General features: G+C 46.7%; 2 long non-coding RNA genes across 2 annotated transcripts in view; one reads left to right on the plus strand and one right to left on the minus strand.

Annotated features, from left to right (window-relative positions):
- Positions 1–3,151: 3,151 nt before the first annotated feature.
- LOC122497023 lies at positions 3,152–4,278 on the plus strand. Its single transcript, XR_006301016.1, has 2 exons — positions 3,152–3,261; positions 3,977–4,278. It is a non-coding gene; the product is annotated as an uncharacterized LOC122497023 (long non-coding RNA).
- Positions 4,279–12,041: 7,763 nt separating this feature from the next.
- Positions 12,042–17,095, minus strand: part of LOC122481787 — a 132,974-nt gene continuing 127,920 nt past the window's right edge. The window contains exon 4 of the long non-coding RNA XR_006296937.1: positions 12,042–12,761. This is a non-coding gene — a long non-coding RNA (uncharacterized LOC122481787). The remainder of the gene's footprint in view (positions 12,762–17,095) is intronic.

Here is a 17,095-nt window from a genome sequence, read left to right on the forward strand (position 1 = left end):
TGTGTGTCGTTCAACCAGACTATGGGATATCACATTAGCAAGCTGGCTGCCCTATTAGAGGCATGTAAGTCTTTCATATACTTAGTGTGGAAGTGGATAGGATTCAAAACAGCTACTTTCTCTCTGACATGCATCCAAATTTTTAATAGCAGCTAAGTACCTTACTAAGCAATTGAATAAAATAATGCATTCAAGCCCCCCAAAAACCTTTTCAGACCTCTTTTTATCTCTACGTTTTGCTGATGGAAAATGGATTGTAATTCAAATTTATATACTGGGCACACGGCAGGCAATAGATTTTTTTTTTTCTTTGTAAAACTCAAGCATTCCAAACTATTGGAGGAGTTAAGCAATTTTGATCATTTTGAAACTAGCTGTCAGATTTAATCTGTGCGAAAGAGACAGAGGGCAAATGTATTCTGAAGCTTGTTATATAATTTACAGATTATTTTTGCAATTTATATTCCATCAAATAGGGTATATTAGGCTCTCAGAAAGCACGTAATGATCAATTAATTTCAGCAGAGCAATCCTGGTGGCACTTAAGGGACAGAAATGATTAGACCCTTTTCTAGCTGAGTCCCAAGGTCCAGTCATCAAATATGACTGATTATATTTTCTAATGGTTTCTCTATGCCCATTAAAGAGCACTCAACTATTCAGACTCTCCTCTGATCATGACATTCAAAATTTGCTCGGATGGCTCCTGACAAGCAAAAATGTATTCTCTAATCTTTAACCACATAAACAATAGCTAACCACTTGTAATTGAGTTTAAATTGATTTCAGGTGGCTTCAGAGAAAAGCAATTTCTACAACAGATTAACCTCTTAATTAAAGTATATTAAGAATACTGTCAGGTGTAGAAATTCTGCTACAGCAGAAAATTATACCTCATTGACATTCATTTATGAAAGAATTGCTGCTCTGTTCCCAGGTAACAGGTTACTTATTTGTGGTTCTTGCTTCACTAGTTCAGCTCAAGCCTGGTTCACTCTGTGGAACATCAGTCTTTCCTATGGGACAGGGTGAGGAGGAGGACAGCGTGTGATGTGAGACAGACATTGTTTATGCTGTCCTTGCACTCAGGTCTTCAGAGAGCCATTTTTCTCAAGGAATGGGACCCTTCGGCAAAAACCAGAGACTCCCTTAATCCGAGAAAAGAGGGAAAGCAGATGTCAACCTCCTCATCAATAGTGACTCCGCGGGTCTCCGCGGGGTGTTGTCCTCCGGTGCACTTAAGGTAGACACCCCCTTGTCTCTAAGTCCTTGCTACTAAAAAGTGGCCCTCAGATGAGCATCACATGGTGGGCCGTGAGGAATGCAGACTCTCGGGCCCCTCCAGTTCCCACTCTCCCATTCGCCCCGCCCCGCACACCAAATGAATTAGGATCTCCAAGTTCACAAGATCCCCTGGGAATTCATTTGCACTATTTAAAGAGCGCTGCTCCGAGAGACTATTTTGTCTGGATTCTCATTATCCCGGGGATCTGTACAGCGTCAGAAACATCAGGTCAGTTTGGTGCAGACAAAAACAAAAACAATGCAACTGGTTGCTGAGCATTATGGAAGCCAGGCAATTTCCTCTCCACGCTTTACTTTTTGAGACCCTGCTACTTTCCTCTTTCTCATGTCCAGGGTGGGAAAACCCCGGGTGAACACAGTCCCACTCAACCCAGTGCTGGCCCAGGACATGGAGTTCCTGCCTTGAGCCGCAGTTGGTCCCGGAATGAAGCTTTATCCCTGTGCTGGCTCCAGGGGCCTGGGATGATCTGACCCTGGTAGTTTGCTCTCTCGGCACCGAAATCCTTGGCTCGTACCCCTGAATTGGTTCCGGCCTCTGTCATCCTCAGCTGGGGATTGTTTGCTGCCCTCAGAAATTGCATTTTTTTAAATCTTGCCCACCTGGTCCTGAGGTAACCTACTTCCTATTGTTACCTGTCTAAACTTAGGGTTGTGGAGCGGACTTCTACCCCATAGGTGGCAGCCTCCAACCCTCCTTAGCATGGCTTGTGGTTATGAAAAGGAAGTCACACCAAAATGCAGCTGTGCTTAGCACCCAGGTGTTGTGAAGAAACATTGGTTTATAACAGCAAATCTCAGGCTTGACTACACATTACAATGCCCTGAGGAGATTCAAATTTCCCAGTGCCAAGGGTCCCATCCCAGATCAGTATTAGTTACAAAAAACTCCCAGTGATTCTATCACACAGCCGGAGTTAGGAAACGCCAGTTGAGAGAATCTTCCCTGACCCAGCCATGGCCAACACCCTCCATCCTCTATGCTCGAGTAACAATTTGCTTCTTATACTCTACTTAGTCTTTCTCTCCCCACCACCGGAGCACTGAGAAAATTGTGAATGGAGGGCAAAGAGCACCTGTATGTCTCGATGGACGGGGAGTAGAAGGGAGGGGAGGGGGAGGAAGAAGGCCCCTGCATTACCAGTCGTATTGCCAAAACCGTGCAAGGGGCGGAGACTCAAGCGGCCACCCGACTTCTTCCAGTTTACGGTGCACAACCAGTGCAGAAGCCTCACAGAACAGGAGAAAAACGTAACCGGCTAATCACAACCACTTGCAAACCTTGAAGAAAGGCAGACAAAGACGAGGGAAGCGATTCAGCGTGATACAGAAGGTGTTTTCCTACTTGCAAATATTCCAGGAGAGAAAAATGCCCCCAAACCGTCTGTGTCCATACATGGTAGTTCTAACCTGTCCCGAGCATCCTCAAGTCGTGGAGGTAAAGCAGAGAGGGCCCCAGACGCCCCGGGCCGGCCCCTGTCCACGATTACAAAGAGAAGGCAGTCCCAGCACCGCCCACACCAGGGCTCCTAGCCTGGTATCACCACTGGGTGGGAGTGGGGGTGGGGGTGGGGGTGGGCGGTCTGAGCCTGTGGCAGCACCAAGTCAGAGCACCTGCTTCGGGTGAGGGGGATGCCGGGACACTCGGATATGCTTCCTCTGCCTACCATTTCTTTCACGGGCCAGGAATTCAGAGCGACCGCCCCAGGGTGCTCGGTTGGCTAAGTGTCCCCCTCAGACCAGCAGACGAGCCGCACCTGGGAACTTGTTAGACATGCAAATGCCCTGGGCGAGGGCCCCACCCCGAACTTACTGAATCAGAAACTTGAGAGTGGGGCCCAGAGAGCTGTGGCTTCAGAAGCGCCCCAGGTGATCCCGATGACACTCAAGTGGAGCCCCACTGCTTTGTTTTGCACTTACTTAGAGCTCGCTTCTGTGTCTCTTCGGTCAGCTGGTCTGGTAAGAGGGGGTGACGCTGAAAAGGCCTGTTCTTCCCTTGGGCTGCCTGCACCCCGGGCCTGCTGGGGTTCCTGTCCAGGTTTTCGGCAGCCCCCTTTCTGAACCTCGGCGCCTCTGTTTTCCAGGTTCCCGGCTGTGGCTCCTGATCCCTGAAGTCTGGTTCCATGGGCATAATCTTTGCCCGTTGAACCTGAGGGAACTGCCTTGTCAGTTTCCCTCCCAGGCTCCGGGCCCTGCTCCTCCACCCCGTCCTCCCCACTCTGCTTCCTTCTCTCATAGCAGTTGAGGCTTAACCTCATCCTGTAAGCAACAGAGACCCCGGGTCTGTTTGCCCCCTCCAGACCTGCTACATCGAGTTAGTATCAAATATGCTGCTATCAAATACTTCTGAATGAAAAAATTAAGCAGTTTTTAGTTTCCAAAGCTCTTCTCCCCATATTATCTCATCAGATCATTGTGACAGTCAAAGACAGAGCTCAAGGGTTAACCATATTTAACAGTCAACAACACCGGGGCCAACCCAGGTTATAGGACAGTCAGCAGTAGAGCAAAGTCTGGATTTCAAGTCTCTTAAATCCTGATACAGTAGCCCGTTCCCCTGAGCGGCATTTTCTGCACTCTTCATCTAGCCAGTGGTATTTCCCACTCTCCCCGTAGCACCTCATTAACGTTTCCTGCAAGGCCCAGATTTGAAATCAACACTCACTTCCCGCAGGTACTGGTTTAAACTGGACAAACTGCCGACGATGTCCTTTACCTTGTTGCACAGGTGCACACCAAAAGATTTAGTAGCAGACGGGAGACTGGATGTTGGGCCGTGCAGAGAAGGTCGCGTGCACCTGCGGTGATTGGTTCATGGGGTCAAATGAGTCTCTGGCGATTGACAGAGTTGATTAATGGGTTGGGGAATCCTGCAGTGGTTGAGACATCACGTGATTTTTAACTCGCCCCTCTTACTAGTTTGCATTTGCCCCTCATGTCCTAGGAACATCGAGAATAAAGTTGGAGTGGGAGAGAGCCAAAGCATAAGAGACTCTTAAAAACTGAGGACAAACTGAGGGTTGATGGGGGGTGGGAGGGAGGGGAGGGTGGGTGATGGGTACTGAGGAGGGCACGGATGAGCACTGGGTGTTGTATGGAAACCAATTTGACAATACATTTCATATATGGGGAAAAAAAAATAAAGTTGGGCATTTGAGAGCTAATGGGATTCCCTTTAGAACCTCTGCTGCAAGCTCCAGCTTCTGCTGTATGGAAACCAAATAAATTTCATATATGGAAAAAATAAGAATAAAGTTGGGCATTTGAGAGCTAATGGGATTCCCTTTAGAAGCCTCTGCTGCAAGCTCCAGCTTCTGAAGGCCAGCGCGTTGTCTGGAGGGAAAGCACCTGTCTGCTAGCCCGAGTCTGCCCCAGGGGTTGGGGGTAAAGGCCCTGAGCCGGGGCACCCGCAGTGTGTGGTGGGAGGTTGGACGGCCCACTCACCCATCCGATTCTGAACCGATGCCTCGGCCTCTCGGTGCAAGTCCTGTGCCTGGCTGCTTCGACTGCAGCGTTGAAACCAGACAGGTGCCTATTGCCGCAGCCTTCCCCACCGGACCCCCACCTTCACCACATCCCTGCCTGTGCTTGCTGCCCTGTGTGGACCTCTGAGTTCCAACCTTGTCCAGCCTGTGGGGAGGGCAGACCACAGCCATACGCTGAATCCCATCCGTATGTCTGTGCCTCCTCGCAAGACATCCAAATTCTCAGTTGTTATGAGACAGCCCTGTACTTTCCTGAGCAAATGACAGTCAAGAGGATGGCAATGAGAGGATGGAAGAAAAAGAAATAGAAAAAAGAAATGAGTGTTTAAAACATAGCTTTTAATGAGCGCTAACTATGTGCTAAGCACTCTGCTAAATATTCAGCACACAGTAGCACGCCCAACCCTGGCAACAATCTTATATCATGGTGACACTGCCCCAATTTAACAGATGACAAAACTGGACCGCAACCAGAATGTGGTTCTGGACCTACGCTCTTAACCACCTTGTTAAGCCCCTTCCCCCACAGGCACTGGATTCTGTGCTCTTAGTCATAGCTCATTCCTTCATTTTGGCCTCAAGAAGTGGTACTTGGTTGGTCAACCACCATCGTTGCCATATGTGATGTTTTTACCAACAGCACACTCTGTGATGCTGGGTAGCTTCGATATAATCCCTTGAAATTGAAAAATTAAATTGACTAACTAGGCCAGGTAATTTCAACTCACATGACCTGGGAAGACACTGAACTTGGGTCTTGACCCTGGCCATATGACCTTGAACAGGACAGGCATCTATCTCTAAATGCCATCTAGCATTCTACACCTCTATAGTGCTGTTCAAAATCAAATGAGCTATTGACGTAGGTAGGGGTGCTCTAAAAACTGGAAGGTACAACCAAAAATAAAAATTATTATGTCAAAAAGTGGTTCATCTCTTTTTTTTTCCCTGAATTCACTACCTAAGAGTCAGGGAGGGAGACAACATCTTTTATGGCTGGGTTCATTCCAACAACAATCCTTTCCGCAAACATCCATTAAGGTCTTAACATGAGCCAGGCACTTTTATAGGTATTTTTTTTCAGAGACAAGAGACAAGACATTTATGGCCAAGTTACTTCTCTACTTCTGCATCTTCTCATATTTTGGCAGGTATCACACCTGCCGTGGACCAAACACCTACAGCTGGACCTGGATGGATAGGTCAGTTAATTGAGATTCAGACACCATGGTTTGATTCTACAAGCACCAAACTGTCCTCATCTTACCTTGGCATCTTGCCACACGCACATCTGTGTGGCCTGTGGGGCAAGGTCAAGTTGCTTTTTCATGGAGGCCATTTTGTCACATGGATTCCCCACAAGAGTGTGTGGGTGAATCACTGCAGATCCATCATTGTATAACAAACAGCTCAAAATGCCTGCCCCGTGGAGCATGAGTCAGGTTCAGTGTAGACTTATAGGCAGTCTCCTTTCCAGCTTTCTACTTTTTTCCGTCTAGCTTCTCTTCCTGACTTTGTTTTGCCTTTAGCTTTTTTTGTGTTTTAGTCTGTACTGATATTTTGATACTTTTGTCTAAATGCCCTGGCTAAGAAAGAGGCAGTGCTGTTTTTGAGACATGCATTCAATATAAACATGATAGACTGAGTATTTCTCAATTTCTTTTAAGAGAGCAGACATCAGAAACTTATTTTTAACAGATAATCTTTATTGAGATGTAATTCCAATACTTTACAATTCACCCACTCGAAGTATGGAATTCGATGGTTTTTAGTATGTTCACAGAGTTACAAAACCATCACCAGAATCAACACTGGAATATGCGTGTCACCGCAAAAAGAAACTCCATACCCGTTAGTGGTCACACTCCAGTCCCCCTAGGCCTCCCAGCCCTGGGCAACCAATGAACCACTTTCTGTCTGTATAGATTTGCCTGTTCCAGATACTCCATATGAATGTTATCATCCAGTATGTGATCTTTGTGATTGCCTTCTTTCACTTAGTGTAATGTTTTCAAGGTTCATCCATGTTGCAGTCCCCGGAAACTTTTGCCTCTCCTCAGTCAGGAACTCAGACTTATGTTCTTTCTTCTCATGGAGACTTGGATTGTCTTTGCCTCACTTGGGGCGATAATAACAAACAACAATAAAAGTATCCTTTAGTGGGTGCTTGTACACATACTGTCTTGTCCTCACTGCAACTTAGAAGGGAGTGATGGTCACTATTTTCCAAGTTAAGAAGCCAAGAAAAGTCACAGTGCTTGATAAGTGATAGAGCTAACACTGTAACTCAGGTCTCTGAGTCTAACTCTGCCTCCTCTCTCCCACATAGTAGGTCTGTCTTGGAAGATGAGGTCATAGTCATCTGCAGCAGCATCATAAATGCCTTTATCGTGTTTCTCAGCAGCTCAGCACTGGCCTACGGCTATGGCTTTGATGCCTGCCAGAGGACGAGTAGAGAAAAGCTCCTTCAACACGAGATACCCTCAGACACAGCCTAGACAGGAAATGAGGCAGGATGCATGGAGGTCAGGACTGCGGGACTCCAGAATCCAAAAGACCTGGCTTCAAATTCCAGATCTTCCAACTTTTAGTTGGGTGCGCTTTGAGCAGTTACTTTCTCGTTTCTTATTCTCCCACATGGAAAATGGGGAGGATGGTTCCTACCTTGTAGAGTTATTAAGGGAATGAAACAAATAAGATGAGGGCTTAGCACAGTGCCTAGCACCGAGTAAGTAATCAAGAAAATTCGCTACCGTTAAGGAATATAGTCATTGATATTATAAAAGTGACGTATGGTGACAGGTGGGAGCTACACTTGTGATGAGCACAGCATAACGTATACACTTGTCAAATCATTATGTGTACACTTGGAACTAATGTAACATTGTGTGTCACCTATACTCAGAAAAAAAAAGGGTATTTGCCATTGTCGATTACTATTATGGCATCAGACAAAGATGGAATGCCGTTTCATCAGTCATCCTGGCAGCACATCTTCATGGTCTCTACCTACACACATACACCAGTGGAGTTTGGCAAGGAAAACCCTCACTGGCCTTCTGTTATCGTGTCTGAGGTAACTGCTAGAAGGGGAAAGAGTTCAAATGCAAAATGGAATAAAGAAGAAGTAAGGCCTATTCCACTGGGCAAGAGAACAGCCCAAGAAACTCAACAGCCTCCACAGAGCCCTGAACGACAAGGGAGAGAGGGATGAGTCAAGAGGGAGAGAGGCAGCCATGCTGTCATGGTTTTTCTGGAGAGTCAGCCTTCAGAAAGTTCACCGAATCTTGCAAAAACATGACTACCGTAGTAGGAAAACTTGCCAAATTATGCAATTTGGAGCCAAATGCTCCTTTCCGTCTCCCCCCACCCTCCCCACCAACCCCATGATGTTCAGCTTCTGGCTATGCCAAAAGCAGTTACTGGCAAGGAAATCATTAAAAAAAATTTTTGGCATAAGGCAAAAGGCAGGGAAATAGAAAAAGAACCCCAGAGGAGTTTCCCCCTAACCTTTTATTAAAATTATTTTCTGGATTGGGCAAAATGGCATTAATCAAAATACATAATTCAAAATGAAACTCATTTCAAAGCTTTTAACTAGGGGAATAACTTTTTGGAAAAGCCTTAAATAAAAAAATCTGTCCGGGGCGCCTGGGTGGCGCAGTCGGTTAAGCGTCCGACTTCAGCCAGGTCACGATCTCACGGTCCGTGAGTTCGAGCCCCGCGTCAGGCTCTGGGCTGATGGCTCGGAGCCTGGAGCCTGTTTCCGATTCTGTGTCTCCCTCTCTCTCTGCCCCTCCCCGTTCATGCTTTGTCTCTCTCTGTCCCAAAAATAAAAAATAAACGTTGAAAAAAAAAAATCTGTCCTACAGATACATGCTCACACACAAGGACAAAAATGTACAAGGACATTTAGTGTAGCATTTTTTAATGCAGCTCTTCCTGGATTTACAACGGAGTTACGCCTATCATGAGTCAAAAATGCATCTAACACACATCTAACACCAAACATCACAGTTTAGCCTCACTGACCTTAAACGTGCTCGGAACACTTACATTAGCTATAGTTGGGCAAAATCACTTAACACAAAGCCCATTTTACATAATAAAGCGTTGAATATCACATGCAATCGATTGACTATTATACTCAAAGTATGGAAACAGAACGGCCATATGGATACAGAGTGGTTGTCAGCCTATCGGCTGTTCACCCTTGTGATCACGTGGCCGTCTGGGGGCTGCGGCCGCTACCCAGAGTCACATGGGAGGGTCCCACTGCATATTGCTAGCCCAGGAAAACATCAAAATGCAAGATTCAAAGATTCAGTTTCTACTGAATGGGTATCTCTTTCTCACCATCATAAAGTCAAAAAATCGTAAGCCAGAACCATCATAGGTCGGGGACCTTCTATCATCATGAGAAACAACTGGAAAGTCCCAAAACGGGACAATGGTTAAGCAAATCATGGTATCAGCATCTGACAGAATACCCCAGAATTCTTAAAATTGGTGGACACTCTCCAAGGGCAGAGGTTCTATCTGTTTTGTTCACCGCTGTATTCCGACTGCCTGCGGTAGTGTTGAACTTTGTAGAGTTCAAATGTCTGTCAGTTGCCTCACTGAGGGAATGTTTGTGAAATGCATTTGTAATAAACAGTTCCATACATATGTCCACATATGTATACGTACGCCTCTGTGTATGTATACATATGTGGTGAGTCTATGTTGTACACATGTAAGACTTGTTGACATTGTGACAACTGTCAAACACAGGCAGGAAGACAGGGATGGTGACACCAGAGGAGGCTGTCCTGGACAGAGCACTCTTCTGACTTTCCTGTGACTCCTGTACCCTCGTCCTCTTACGTCTTCTTTTACCTTTCAAGTGGGCTGAATTTCCCTCCACTTTTTTTCCATAGTAATAGTTCTTCATGAGCACTCTAGTGTTTGTAAAATGTAAGAAGTTAATTGATAAAGATACGAGGCTACTTAAATATTTTAAGCTAGCGGTGATGGAGGGCAGCTGCTGGCTTGGCCTCAGAATCTATTGTGCTAAGACAATTTTGATTCGTAGTAGGTAAATATTTACATATAATAATGTTTCAATAACGAAGCCATCCGATGGGCTCAGAAAACGGTCCAGTTCAACTAAGATGCGAGACAAGCTTTCCCTCATAGTTCACATAACTTAAGTGGATGTGGCGGCACAAATTTATCGGAGTGAGTGCTATCGCCAGTGGCTGAACTTCCGATACAAAACAAATCCATGCGAGTGTCGTCAATCATAACTTCTTGATAGACAAAAAACTATTTCTAAGATAAAATTTGAACGAAACAGCTACAGTTTATGCAAGCCACAGCAGAGACGTGCAGAAGATATTGAAAACCTTTGTCCTGGAAGCATTTTGTCTTGGTGACCTGTTGTTACCTTTTCCCTGTTTGCAGTTTCACTAATTTCTTAGCCAGAGCCGAGATCTCAAAAGTACCCAATGCAACGTGTTATGCAAACTTTAGAATGAAAATAAAATGAGGCGTTCAGCCTGGCGTACGTTCCACGCTCCCTGCACATCCACACGTGTGCACGCGCACACACACACACACACACACACACCCCTTCCCAGGAAAGACTACGATGCTACCAGGCCAAGGGGTTGGGAGCCATTTCTATCCTCCGCGTGGTTTCACGGGTTTGACTTGATGATGGACATTTAAGATGGAAATTGGCTATCTCCCTGCAGCCCACTGAACACTGCAAAAAGCATGGGGAGCTTCTGCCTCTGAATGTGGCTCTTACCCTCATCGAAGCCTCTGTCCTCACAGTACAGTCTTTGGACCTTCCATTGCAATCACTTTTTATGAATCCGGGCTAAATAACAGATCCTCCATAACATGGTTCAACAAGTGTCTTTGAAAAAATGCAAAACCCTTGCCTTGTTCCCTAAGGTTGGGCTCTTGTCTACTATCCTGTTTCACGGCATGCCTCACTGCCTCTTGCAAGCCTCCAAGTTTTTCCCTGCCACATGGCCTCCACTCTTGCTGTTTGGGAATGTGCTTCCCTCGGCTACTTTCATCACTTAATTTCTCTTTTAATTTTTAAAATTCATTCATTCATTTATTTTGAGAGAGAGAGAGCATGCGAGCTGGGGAAGGGCAGAGACAGAGGGAGAGAGAGGATCCCAAGCAGGCTCCACGCTGTCAGCGCAGAGCCCCGCACAGGGCTCCGTCCCATGAACTGTGAGATCCTGACCTGAGCCAAAATCCAGAGTCAGACGCTTAACCGACGGAGACACCCAGGTGCCCCTGCTTTCTATTTCAAGTGACACATCCCCTGAGAGGTCATCCCACTACCACTGCATCTACCCCCCCATCAGATTCTAACACATCAATCTTTTTTTTTCTTGGCACATCTAAGTCTTTAAATAGCTTTCCTATTGACTTATTTGGGTATCATCAGTCTTCTTCACTAAAACTTAAATTTTGTGATGTCAACGACTATGTCTTGCTTACCACTCTATTTCCAGTGCTTAGCACATAGTAGGTACTTAAGGAAGAAAGAAAGAAAGAAAGAAAGAAAGAAAGAAAGAAAGAAAGAAAGAAAGAAAGAAAGAAGGAAAGAAAGAAAGAAAGAAAGAAAGAAAGAAAGAAAGAAAGAAAGAAAGAGAGAAAGAGAATTTCCTCCAATGTTGACACAGTGTGGAGCACACAAAGGCATGGGCTTAGCACTAATAATTTAGAGCACAGAGTACGCACGGTGGTAAATGAGAGAAAACCTCAGAGTCGACACATGGAGACAGAGGCAATTTTGGAAACCGTAAATAATTAGAAGCAGGATTTTTTTTTTCAGGCAATAATGAAAAAAGTAGCCCCTCTAAACAAATAATGGATCAATTTAGAGGCAGCTGCACCACAGAAGTTTTATAGCATGTGTTAAGTCCCCAGTCACTGAGCTTCAGTTCCAAAAAAAGGACTCAAATGTTTGGAGAAATATCAGTAAAAGAGGCAGGACCCTTAGCTATGGGCCTATCCATGAGTCTATGAGGACCAGGCCAAAGTCTTCATGGGAGAAAGATCAAGTAGAATCGAGAATTCAACCACAGTTCCTTTGTATTAGGAGATGTTTCTCATCTCTAATATACAAAGGTCAGTGCTTGGTGCTAAGGATCAGGATAGGCTGAGTCTATGGGAAGAGGACAGAGTGACAAGTCAGCCCCACTTAGGGAGGGGCTGAGAAACTGGGGCCAAAACAACGGAGCAGATACAACCTCCCAAGGACACATGGTCCAGTGGTCTCCAACCCGCAACAAGGCATTCTCTAGACCCCACACATAGACACACTTTCCTGCTCTGACACCTTTGAATTTGCTGTTTCCTCTTCTTTGGAATGCCTTCTCCCACTTCTTATCTGGCAAGCTCTCACTTGTTCAGAAGCCAACTCAAATGTCATCTCTATCGTGAGCTCACACAATGACGCTTCCCATGAGTGCCGCAAATCGAGTTGTGCCCCATGACATTCAGGTCTAGCTCATTGGCCTTGACAGTCCCGTAGTATGTGTTCTGGCACTCAACGATCATGGCACCTGTGCCTCACATGAGTCCTTGTGAGCAAGGGCAGCCGGGAGGATCTTGCCCGGGTCCTGTCTCTCTGAGTCCCCACTCTGGGCTCACAGGCTGGCATAGTGAGAAGCCAGAGCTATCAGACCCACACTGTACTCATACCTTAGTCACTGACCTTCACGGTCAGAACGGACAATACTCACCACCTGATGTGAGGTCCAGGCCAGGCACCCAACATGTGACAGTCTTTTCCATTCTGGGCTCACATGGGTCATCAGCTGGTTTGTGGAAGCTGGCAATGTTGCTAAGTCGGCTACTCTTCCTGCCTGCCTCTGGGGCCCGTCTCTTTGACTCCAAAACAATGTTCTCCACTTCTGAGTGCTGGCCGTGGCCGTCTGCAAGTAGCTTCTCTCGGCCAGCCTGTCATGGAGACACGGGAGCTTACCATGGGAGTAGAACACGACACAGGTCATGGGGGAACAGGATGTGAGGCTCCCACTCTGCCAACCCATACCTGGGACTACTAACAACAGACCCAACCAATGGCCAGCAGAGACTCACCGCATCAATGGGGCCACACAGAGGTGGGGGAGAATAAATAAGCCGGACGATGATAAGACTGAGGTATAAAACCCTTTGAGTTAAAATACTACATAAATATTATGCATACTTCATTAAATATGAACATATTACAATAATCTTGAAATATTGCAAGGTTCTTCTTTCCCTCTGAGTTATGCTCTAAGAAATACAGGAATATATGGTAGTCTCACCAAAAGCACACTTGTGTGGTACATATGTGACAGATGTAGTAGATATTTTAGACCTGTGAGGATTACTGCTAGTGGGAAGTCCTTACATTTTACAGTCTGGGAGGTCTGGGTCTAAATCACGGTTCTGCAGCACTAATCATTCCGTATGACCTCAGACAAATCATTCCATCTCTCTGCCTGCGTTGTATCAGCTGTAAACTGAGTTTGTGGACAGGGTTGTTAGGAGAATCGAATCAAAGTGATTGGCACCTACCTGGCCTTGCGTAGACATCGGGGATACTGTTTCTCAAATGCACCCTATTGTATTTCCCATGTTGATTCCCAAGCAAGGGTGAAGTTCATTCCACCTAGACCAAAGAAAGTCATAGAACAGCAACACGTAAATTAATCAGCAGAAACCTTCCATCAAGTAGGAAAAGAGGGCGATCTGACATTAAGAGGAGCTCTTTCCACCCAGAAGGGAAGCAGGAGGAAGTAGGAAGAGAGGAGAGAACAGGCATGAGTCAGCCCAAGCAGGGTCCCCACTTCTCTTTGTCCATTACCCTTCAAACAAATCTTAAGAGAGGATAGGGAGAGGACATGAGACTCCTAGAAGCTCTCTACAGGTTTGAGAAACTACTGGCACACTCATTGAGGTCAGGGTCCTCCTTCCTTGGGCGCTGGCTGAAAAACCCGAAAGCCTTTCACAGAAAGCCTGCGTTGGGATCCAGTGCATCCAGCGTGGCATGGGAGCAGGCAGAGAAGCACAGACAGAAGGGAAGCATACGAGCAGCCTCCCAGGGCCTCGCGTGATGGAGGCAGGTGGAGAGAACGTGATTGAAATTTACCAGCCTCCAGGGACCTCAACGACACTAAAAAGACCAAAAGGTGAGGAAGAAGGCAGGAACAGGAGGCTACAGACCCAGGGACCTCCAGGCAGAGGCAGAGGTGGAGGCCCGGTCCATAGGTGTCCGCGGGAGCCCTCAGCAGGCACACATGCAGGGTGCCCAGTAGCAGCGAGGAGGACACATAGCTCAGGCGAGGCCAGCAAGGACCCAGGGACACCCTTGAGGACCCCTTTCCCCTGCCCGTGCTGTTACACGAGCTTCCCTTAGACGGTGGCAGCATTAGATGAACAGAAAGAGAACAGAAACAGGAAGAAACCCCAAAGGACCAATATTTTCTCAAAATGAACCATGTTAACATAAAAGAGGCTGCTTGAAATCACAGGACCAGAATTGCATTAAATCAGAAAATTAAAACATGCTCTCCCTCCTTCACCCACCCTTCTGCTATCAAGTGAGAAATGAGACCTGCAAAGAAAATAAGAACACGTTCCAACCCTTTGCAGATCTGAGTACTAATGAGCAAGCTTCAGTGCCCACTATTTGCTTAATTGCTAGCATTAGTACTATCACTCTCTATTACTATATTTAGCCATCTTAACCTATAAAGATTGCAGTTTCCAATAGTTCAAACTAATAGATATAAATTGCTATTTTATACACCAACATGTCTGACGGTAGGACCCCGGGCAGGTCTGAGAGACCCACAGGTTTTGGTGTCCTCTCTGCCCAGAACACTTTTCTCTCTGTGCCCATCCCCACCTCCCACCCTTTTTTCCACCTGGATCACCCAGGTCAGGAATGAGGAAATCAAGCGGTGTGCTTACCAGCTTGCAGTAGTTTCATACAATTAAAAAGAAGTGCCTTTTAAATATATATATATATATACAGAAGAGCCTTTCTTTTTTTTTTTAATTTTTTTTTTCAACGTTTATTTATTTTGGGGACAGAGAGAGACAGAGCATGAACGGGGGAGGGGCAGAGAGAGAGGGAGACACAGAATCGGAAACAGGCTCCAGGCTCCGAGCCGTCAGCCCAGAGCCCGACGCGGGGCTCGAACTCCCGGACCGCGAGATCGTGACCTGGCTGAAGTCGGACGCTTAACCGACTGCGCCACCCAGGCGCCCCCAGAAGAGCCTTTCCTAACAATTGTGGTACTTTTAACTAAGAAAGAGCTCAGGGTGGAAACTGTTTCAAAATATAAGGCAAGTCACTGCCAACCCCCCCTCTGAGGCCAGCATTTCAGTGCTTCCCATTTGATTTTCCACAGGGTTGAGGTTTGTGAGACAGAGTGGACCCTATACCTATAGGCTCTTACTGGACCATAATGGCAAATCCACAGAATATATCTGAACAGATGAGCCTGTGCCCTTCCTAGGCTCTGCGTCTCCCTTCAGCTGAGAACAAGCTGGCCTAAGACTCCCTAGCTCCTGAACCCTTGTGACATCTCAGGGTTGGAAGGGGATTGGGCAGTCATGCAGCCACATCTCTGCCCACACACCTCCCTTGAGTCATGACACCGTCTCAGCTTGAGCACCTCCAACAGCAAAGAGCTCACATATTCTCCTTCCATTATTTGAGAATGTTCTTCCTTGTGTCAAATCGCAAGGGGACAATGGGCGTCAATTATTAGCATGTGTTTTGGAGCCAGCTGTAGGTAAAAGGTCTAATCCTAGCTCTCCGTATTGCTAGCTGCGTGACCGTGGGCAAAGGCCTAAGTTCTTGTGCCTGAGTTTATCTTTTCCAAGGCTAAAGGGCAAAGGAGGACATGTGGGTGACTTCCTTCAGAGGGCTGTGGTGAGGATTGATAAAGGAACCCCTTGTAGACTATACCAGGTCCTGGGACACAGGATCCACTCAATTATTGCCATGCATCCGTGTGTCACCACTATTTTTGGTGTCGTTCCGCCCTCCAGTTCTGCCTTCTGCCTTCCAGGGTGGCAAAGCACAAACCTAATGACTTCTTCCACTGTAAATAGTTGAAGACCACTGTCGTGGGTTTCTGAGTCTAACACACCAGTTCCTTCAGTTGTATTCAGAAATCTTAGAGCTCTGTTCTTTCACCGCCAGTCCTTCCAGAGGGCTCTCCACCCCAGTCTGCCCACCCGGGTCTTGGGCAGGGCAGTTCTCCAGTGAATCAGAGGCTATTTTGTTTGCTCCCCACCTCCTCAGAGTCCACTCCATTTTTCTTTGGGCTTCTCTCACCCGGTCCGTTCCAGTCCCTACTCTACTGTTAGCTAGGATGAGGCACCTCATGCTTGATTGATGGTGTGCATACCTATCCGTGGGCACACCTGTGGAGGCGGTGTGGTGTGGACTGCAGCAGGTGCTCAGGAACTGACTTTAATGAGTGGCCCGTAGAAGCCCATAGATGCCTGTGATGCCTGTTTATAGTTTCCCCCTGAATGAAACGGGATAGATTCTTTTTTCTTTTTTCAAGGTTTATTTATTTTTGAGAGAGACAGAGAGACAGAGACAGACAGAGTATGAGAGGGGGAGGGACAGACACATACACACACATACACACACACAGAATCCGAATCTGGCTTAGGCTCTGAGCTGTCAGCACAGAGCCCGACACAGGGCTCGAACCCACAGACTGCAAGATCATGACCTGAGCCGAAGTCGGACACTTAACCAACTGAGCCACCCCCAGGTGCCCCGAAACTGGGTAGATTCTTGAGATAACCTTCCCTTTCATCTTTGGACGTGACCTCAGGTTCTGAAGGCAGGGCAAGTTTGTGAACAGCATCTGGGGAAGTTGGGTTCATTCTGGAAGAGGCCCATGACTCCACGAGAAGACCCCAGCCTCTACTTCTGACCTGGGACCACAGAGGGAGCCTAAGAGACCCCAAAACAATGCTCACCACGTAGCCACAGATGACCTCGGGCAATTTCATGATGAAACCCTTTGCTCTCCCCGTTCTGAGCAGAACAGAAGAGGACTAGCTTTGCACGAGCCAGAGGAGTTGTCCAGGGGCATCATCACACCCCTCCCTGATATTAGCGGCACTGTTAAAACGCAGACATATGGAGACATCTCTCTGTATATATGTGTGTCCAAAGTGAACAAAGCTGTAAGATTTGGTCTCTGACTCCAGGCGATGTATTATTCACTGGAGCACAGTGTTGGTGCCTTTGATGACTGAAATACCAA

This window comes from Prionailurus bengalensis, chromosome A1 (assembly GCF_016509475.1).
Source record: "Prionailurus bengalensis isolate Pbe53 chromosome A1, Fcat_Pben_1.1_paternal_pri, whole genome shotgun sequence".
Classification (NCBI taxonomy): domain Eukaryota; kingdom Metazoa; phylum Chordata; class Mammalia; order Carnivora; family Felidae; genus Prionailurus; species Prionailurus bengalensis.